Below are 8,814 nucleotides of genomic sequence, written 5' to 3' on the forward strand. Positions count from 1 at the left end.
CTGGTAATTTAACAACTCTGATCCTCCAGGGGGCAGTAACTCTAGAGGAGGTTGGCTAATTACTGCCAGCCTGCAGAATGGAAATTTCCCCAAGACCCTGTTTTCTGGGCTGCATTTCATACCAATTAAAAGTCTAATCCAATGGGACTCTTTCCCAGTAAATTAGCATCATGGACTTTGATGAACGGATGCTTTTAATAGATTGGTCTTTCGGTGGACTCGATCACAGTTGTACATAATTCCATTCTTCTTTGATGCGGTCAACAAAAACAGATTCAAGGACAGAGGCCATGGCCACAGTAGGTTTGAGCAGTGAGGAAGGACAATGGGGAGCTTGATTACTTAAAACACCACGGGCTTCTCCAAGGCTGTGCTCATCAGTCATAACTGCCAGGCAATCAGCTTTGCTGTAAGATTGCATTATGTCATGTGGGTCTCTATGTGCTAGACATAGGGTTTATAGGAGAAATATAGCTGAGGTTATTCTCCAGGAGCTAGGGGCCATAGGAGAATCCTACAGTTCACTCGGGTCCATAGGAGAACCTTATGGTACCCTCTTGGGTTCATAGGAGAACCCTACGGTACCCTCTAGGGGCCATAGGAGAATCCTACAATAATACCCTCTTGCATTCTGCACACATATTTCCAACCCAGATCAAATCTCATTTCTTTCTATATACTGTGCTTACGAACTCTCTGAGTCTAGTCTTCTGATTAATAAACAACCCTACCAAGGAATATTTCTACCTTCAGGTACATTCATCTGTAGAACTTCCACAGGAGGCTCCTAGTGCTCACCCAGGGTGGCTCATAACAGCCTGTGACTAGAGCTCTAGGGGAATCAGACTCCCTGTTTGTGATGTGACCCCATTCTAGTTGGAATTGAGGAGACAAATGCAGAACAAGATGAGCATGAGTATGAGGTGGTATTTAAGAAATGGCAAAGGAAGAAGGGTTGAATACTTGGCTCAGAGGTTAAGAACACATCAGAAGATCTGAGTTCGATTCCCCGAACTCACATTGGAGAGCTCACAATTGTCTGTAACTCTAGTTCCAGGAGTTCTGATGTCCTCTTCTGGGCCCTGTGTGTATCTATACTCATTTGCACTTGCACACACCCCTATATAGATAGGCACACACACTCCCTGCAGTCTCTTACACACAAACTCACACATGCTCACACTCACACACACTCTCACAACACATTACACAAGTAATTATACACACTCACATAGACTCAATCACACTCACTTACATACTCATAGTCACTCACTCACATACAAACTCATACAGTCACACGCACAGTCACACTCACACACAGACTCACACACACAGTCTCACAACACGTTTCACATACACTTACACTCACTCACTTACTTATATATACTAATATTCACTCTCACACACGCTTACTCACACTCATGCATACTCAAACACATACACAGTACATACTCTCTTATACATTCTTTCACACACACACACACACACACACACACATAAGCTCACCCATAAACACTCACACAAACACAGTCATGCACACCCCCACACTCACTCACACACACACACACACACAAGCTCACCCAGAAACATTCACTCACACACAGTCATGCACACCCCCACACTCACTCACACACACATACACACTCACACAAACACAGTCATTCACACCCCCACGCTCACTCACACACACATACACACTCACACAAACACAGTCATTCACATACACATACTCAAATTCACTCACACAAAGTCATCCACACACATCCAAACATGTACACACTCACATACCATTAAAAATAAATATTTTTCTTTACAGTGGGGAAATGGCTTGGGTTTTGCACTCTTCAGTGTGATTTGCCTCTGGTCCCTAATGAAGACAACTTGATATTGAAAGTACTGTGGTGGTTCAAGCCCTTCAGGATCCATCATGTTCTTGGCCCATGATTTCTAAATGCAGCTTACTCTGTGCTGATTAGAGAGCAGAGGGCACGCAGAAGGCGGTTTGAGCAGGAAGTTGAGATATCGTATCTTCAGCCCCAAACAGAACATAGAGAGGACCAACTAGAAGTGGGGTGAGGCTATGAACCCTCAAAGCCTGCCCTCAGGGACCTATATCCTCCTGCAAGGTTGGATCAAAGCAGAGACTGAGTGTTCAAATTCCGGAGCTGATGGGGGCCATTTCTCATTCAAATCACTGCAAATGGGCACACTCAGGGTGTGCCTTCTCCCCTCAGGTTCCCCATGTTTTTACTCTAGACTGAATACAGCCCCCTGTCTCAGATGAGAGCCAAGGAGAGCAATGCAGGGGACACCTTCTGGCTGGGATGTAGGAAGGGAAAGGAGCAGAAACATGGAAATTAAAACACTCCCCTTGATAAAGCCAGGCTGCCCACTCCACTTGGGAGCTTCTAAAATAATTCCCTGGGCCAGGTGCTTGTAGGAGCTCTGCCTCACGTTCCAAATGTCAGGACTGTAATTACTTCCCTCTCCAAGGACCCTGACATTTATGAGGACCAACTTCCCAGGCTCAGACTGGCCTCCAGCCTCTCAGACAAAGCTTGAGGGCCCCTTTCCTCTCTCAAACATTCGTTCTCTGACAACAAACACGTGCCACATTTATCAAAACATCTTGTCTCCTGGGATTGAAGATGGATGAGATGGATTTGCCTTCCTTAGGACTCTAGTCCACGCCAGTTTCCTGGACCTCTGTACTATAAGTTTTGCTCACTCTCTGGAAATTCCGTGGAGCTTCACCTCCTCCTCTCCCTCACACGGGCCCTTTAAGGGTCTGGATGTGGAAGACTCGCCTTGGGACCATGTAGACCTCTCTGTTTATTGCAGCATCTGTGAAAGGGAGAGGGGAAGAAATGGAGAGGACCTGTCACCATCACATGACAACCCAGGCAGACCAGGCTAGCCGAGTGGCAGAGCCTATTCTAGGCTCTTCTTGAAATGCAGCCTCACTGCCACCTAGAAGACCTTGACCTTGCCACAGAGTGAGTTTTACTTTGAGACAGGAGCAGCTAATGGGTCCAGTGGCTTGGAAGCAAGAGGCTTAGTCACCCTCCTGTGGGCAGTGATAACAGTGAACAGAATCAGGGTTTTGAGAATGAAGCAGGCTCAGAATTGGGAACCTTCAGGCTGCAGTAGACAAGGAATCTTGATAATAATTTCTATGTCTTACACTCTACTGCTTTGGTTTCCCTCCACTCCCCCCAATAGGCAATGCTTGCCCACAAGAAACAACATATTGAAGATGGAAAGAATCCAGTTAATGGTCTCACCAACAGCCCATGGAGAGAGACACAACTCCGGAGACCATGCAGTAGTCCCCACAAGTGAACTACACAAGGCACAGAGGTGTAGAGTCACCTTAAGACTCTAGAATGACTCTTTTACCTTACTGGACTTACAAGTGAGCTTTTCCCCCTAGAATAAGGAGACAAAGAATTAACATCGTATCTTTCTAACCGCCATTTACACCCTGATTCTATAGGGAGTAATTGGAAAAATGTGTCCCACCAGTCACTTTAAAGGTAGCACATACAAATCCAGTCATCTTATCAGAAATCCTCCAGCACGAGACATCCTCTAGTATGAGATGAGCAGCGAGTTCTTTCCTGGTCCATTTAATGCGATTTAATTTGTGCGGGTTCAAGAATGTGTCTAGTGTGGTCACGGCCACACGCAGAATCTCAATTTGTAATATATTTGCTGGACTACAATTTGAATTTCTTCCCCTTTAGATCCGAAGAAGGAAGCCAAAATATTTTCTGTGCTTGCTACGTACCTCACTTCTAATGCAAATCCATAACCAGGCTTGTGAGAGGCCATGAGGCTTGAAGAGGAAAGACATCAAAATAACAAAATTGTTTGCAGAGTTTAGGGTTAGAACAGAGTCCGCTCAGAACCCGGGAAGTCTAGAGACCAGTATTAGCTGGAGTCACTGAAGGTTTAAGGTGATGACGACGTCAAACTGCACCCAACTCTTCAGCGATCTGTAAAACAGAAGCTGCTGCTCAAGACTTCCGGTGGAGGAAGGTCCTTGTACTGACAGGGAAGCCACTCTACAATTTAGACTCTGTGTGTGTGTGTGTGTGTGTGTGTGTGTGTGTATGCATGCATTCATATACATGTGTGAGGACACATCTGTGCACAGATGTACATGCATGTGTGTGTGTGTGTGTGTGTGTGTGTGTGTGTGTGTGCGCTTGTAAGGGTCAGGCAATGATATTATAGGTCTTCCTTACCATTCCTTGCTTAATGTATTAAGACAGCCTTCCACTTGAACCTAGAGCTTACTCATTTGGCTAGTCCATGAGGAAATATCAGGCACCTCTACCAGTCCATGTGCCTGACCAAAGGTCGCTGTCATTGCAAGGTTTTCTCTTAGGTCCTGGTACCTTCTCTCCGCTATTCCTGCAGGCTGCAAGGCTTAGCAATGGAATTAGCTGTGCAGTTGGGTATCACTCTGTCCTCACAGGCCCTGCAATGGTGTGAATTGTGTCCCTGCCCTCAATATTTTTATTTTTTAATTATGTATCTATGACTGTGTGTCTGCGTGGGGGCATGTGCATGTGAGGTCAGTTACCTATGGAGGCCAGAAGAGGGCACCAGAGCCCCTGGAACTACAGTTATGAGTGACTGCAGGGCCCCAGGGTGTGTGTGTGTGTGTGTGTGTGTGTGTGTGTGTGTGTGTGTGTGTGTGTGTGTTGGAAACTGAACTCAGGTGCTCTGCAAAGGCAGCAAACACACTTAGTCACCAAACTCTCTTTTCCAGTCCCTGTGTTAAACTTGAAGTCCAAGGCCAGGGAGTGAGGACACAGGACTCTTGGGAAATGACATGGCTTGTTGGGGGAGTTCTCCTGAAGGGACTCAGGCCCTTTTGAAAAGCCTCAAGAACTTGTTTGTCCTGTCTCTTAGGACACAGAAACGTGTTGGCATCTATGTACCGGAAGCATGGGGTCTCAGCAAGCATGGAGGATGCCAGCTCTTGTCTTTAACCTTCTAGCTTCCGGGTCCGTAAAACATCTTCATTACCCAGTCAGTTCAGGAGGCTGTAACAGGCTGCACGCTAGGGCAGCTGGGGAATCTTTCTCTCAGGCTTTGGAATGAGTTCCTCTGCAAGTCAGTCTTTGATGTAAGTTTGAGTTAACCCCATTTTCCTTTTGGGGCCCCATTCACCCAAAATTAGGGGCAGCTGCTGCTGAGCTGGTCCCTGGTCCCTGCGTTGTCCATTCATGGAGCCCAGGGGACTGGGGACACTCTGCTGACAGGTACCTTTGGGAGGGAGGACCAGCCTGAGTGTCAGCATCCCTACCCACCACTGCCTTGGGGTTTCCATTGCCAAGAGTCACCATAACCATAGCAACTTTTGTAAAGGAAAGCATTTAATTGGGGCTGGCCCACAGTTCAGTAGTCCATTATCATCATGGAGGGAATCATGGGGGCACGCAGGCAGACATGGTGCTGGAGAAGCTGAGAGTTCTTCATCTGGAAATGCAGGCAGCAAGAAGAGAGAGCCACTGGGCTTGGGCGAAGAGACGGCAGCTGCTTGCAAGCTCAGGGTGGTCAGTCCCTGGCTTCTGAACCAAACGATTGTGCGTGCGAGCATAGGGCTCCTGCTCGTGACACCCTGGTAAAAAAACAGATGCTGTGTGTGGGGCCTGTGTGGTGGGTGAGGGTCTGCGTGGTGGGTGAGGGCAGTGCCCCTAGAAGTCCTAAGTATGGAGGTGGCAACATCGTAACCCAGCTCCTCCTTGATGGACTCCCAATCAATGATCCATGTTTATCTATTTATCTATTTCTGTAATGAATGTACAGGCCTGTAATCCCCAGATCACCACACAAGGGGGATGCCCAAGGATGGCTCCAAGAGCCTCTGCCCTCCTCTCTTGGTCTCCAGGTTTGGCTGTTCCAGGAAGGAAGGTAGGAGAGGGCTGCGAGCTCAGAATCAGCCACTCATATCCAGAACATTGTTTCCTGCCAGCCGTGATCCACCCACAGGAGCCTGTTATCTCTTACAGAGGCGACCGCCTTCCCCCATGCTCCCTAGTTGGGGATTCTGGGGTTCTCCCTAATCGGTGACCCCAGCTTGCAGATCATTAGAGCCACAGGGACATAGGAACCAGGTGCCCAGCCAGAAGGACACTAACACCACATCTTCCTGAAGCACATCATCTTCTTCTGTGCTTAGTGACAGGGATGGGCAGTGAACTGGGGAGTCAAGGGTATAGCTCTGTCCCACCCTGCAGACTCTCTTTTTACGTCTCGAACACCCAGCTTTCCAAACTCTCTCCCAGCCTGTCTTCGTGTCGGGGGCAGGGAGGATCTTGACAGACATAAGGGTTATTATAGTCATAGCCTTTAAATGACGGCAAATCTTAAAGTGTGGAACGACACAAGCGGGCCAGAGAGCACACAGCACTTTGCTGCTAACTGTCTGTACAGTTTACTGGCATCAATTCAAAACTCCCTGGTCTGAGGTATTCAGGGACTCCCCAAAGCCTCGTAAGCACGTCCCATTTGGTGTGTGTAGGGACTGTTTCCCCAAGCTGACCAGGCCACTATTCTCTTGGAAAGGTGTATGTTCAGCCACTCCCTGGGCCACCAGCCACCTTCCTTCCCTAGACCCTGGCTGTGACTCGCTCAGGCATGTCCCCAAAAGCCTCCTGTTGCTCTCCTCCTTGAGAGGATGCTCTTTCCACCGAACTATTTAATCACCTCACTTAGAACTGCATCACTTAGCATTAGTGCAAAGCTTTCCTTGACAGTGCCCAGGAGGCTGGGAACTCACTCAAGGCCAGCTCGCATCAGGCTACTAGAAGTACAGTGGCAACCATGTTCAGACAGAATCTCACGCACCATGTAGAGCACGTGATGGGCAAACATACCGTATTATAGCTCTCCATACTCATATAGATGTTCCCAAATTCTTCAGTGGAGAGCACAGGAGGGCTAAGCGCCAGTAGCTAAGCTTCCTCCTCAGCCGACTCCTCAGCCACTCCGTGCCATTCCCCTCACCCATACATAGGAGGCCGACTTGCAGGTTCTGTTCCTGTTTTCTCTGCTACCACAATTTGGCTTCTCTGCAAGCCATCACTGTGAGAGGCCATGATGCAAGATGTCTGTTAAGGTCAAAACCTGTGGAAGGATGGGGAGGAAGCATTTAGGCATCTGACTTCCACACTGGTCCAGCAGAGGTTCTGCCTGTGTGGTAGTGAGCGCAGAATCACAGCAGCTGCTTATCATGGTGGCTCCCTATGTGTGTGCCTTGTGGCTGGGCATCCAGGCACCACCTCTCGATTTGTAATGCGAGTGCTTCAGGTTGACTGTGACTTGGGTAAGTGGCTTTCTCTGCCATCAGCCAAACTCTTGTGGATGGGGAGGGGGTTTTGCTTGTACAGTTTGTCCTCTGTACATTTGGAATTTTGCAGACATTGCCTGGGAGGCCCCGCCATGAGGATGATGGTTAGGACAAAGGCAGAAGAGGGTGTTTAGTCCCAACAACAAATCTTGGCAGTGGTGGTGTTTTCCACCAAGAGCTCTAGCATCTGCTGAATGTCCTCCCTCCTGGCTATCTTTTGTGCTGTCTATAGTCCTCCAGGTCCTAGCTGGGTAACAGTCCCTCTGGTCACTGCTTCCTGACCACTTAATCTTGTCCCACCTCTTTTAAGAGACCCCTTCTTGATTAAATCCTCTTTAGCTACATTCAATTAAAATATCCCTTGCCCTGTTCTGATTGGTCAACCACTAGGGGAATTTTACTCTTTTCTGCTTTCTGCATTATTCTATGCTGTCCAAGATCGGGAGTCACTCTGGTTTAAAGAACATCACTCTTCTAGAATATGAGATGTTTCAAGTGCAAGAGCATACTGTTTGTCTTCAGTTCTGAGAGGCTACCAGCTACTGTTTGTACCAGGGAAATATAAAATATATTGTGGACCTAACCATGGTGTATATGTGTGTGTGTGCATGTGTGTGTGTGCGTGCATGCAAGAGAGAGAGAGAGAGAGAGAGAGAGAGAGAGAGAGAGAGAGAGAGAGATCTAAACAAAGGACAAACATGGGGTTCATTCTGTTGGCTGACTACTCCTTGGCAGAGGGACCACCCTTGGAGTGTGCTTGATACATCCATTGACATTTCATTGAAGAAAACTGATTTCCACTTTCACAGAAGGTGTCAACTTAAAATAGCTTCTTGGTTAAGTGCACCCACTTCCTCTGGAGAGATTATCTTACTTGGGTTAGTTGTGATGGGAAGACCTGACCTTTATGGATGGCACAATTCTCTGTGCTGGGCACCTGGGAATATATGTGTGTGTGTGTGTGTGTGTGTGTGTGTGTGTGTGTGTGTGTAAATTAGTGAGCTGAGCACAAATATTGATCGTCATTTTCTTCCTCAGTATGCATGCAGCATGACCGGTACCTCAAGCTCCAACTGCTATGACTTCCCACCATGACAGACTGTAACCTCCAACAGTCCAAGATCAAGCTTCCTTCCCTTGGGTTGCTTTTACAGAGTATTTATCACAGGAACAGGGCAAGCAAGCAACTGAGGTGGTGATAAAGGGTCATCAGGAGCAACTAGGAAGAAAGTTCTGGAAACAGGACCAAGAATGAAAGCTACTCAGTGTGCTTCAGACACAGGGTCCTGGAGAGGGTTGTAGTAGCCTGACTCCACGGGGGAGGACCCCTTGAGGTAAAATTTGGTTTCATCACTGGACAAGGTGCTGTAGGGGCCCTTCTGTCTGTCTATTGGTGAGTCTGTCTGTCTGCCTGCCTACTGCCTGCCTGTCTGTCTGTCTGCCTGCCT

This window comes from Rattus norvegicus, chromosome 9 (genome assembly GCF_021556685.1).
Source record: "Rattus norvegicus strain SHRSP/BbbUtx chromosome 9, alternate assembly SHRSP_T2T, whole genome shotgun sequence".
Lineage (NCBI taxonomy): Eukaryota > Metazoa > Chordata > Mammalia > Rodentia > Muridae > Rattus > Rattus norvegicus.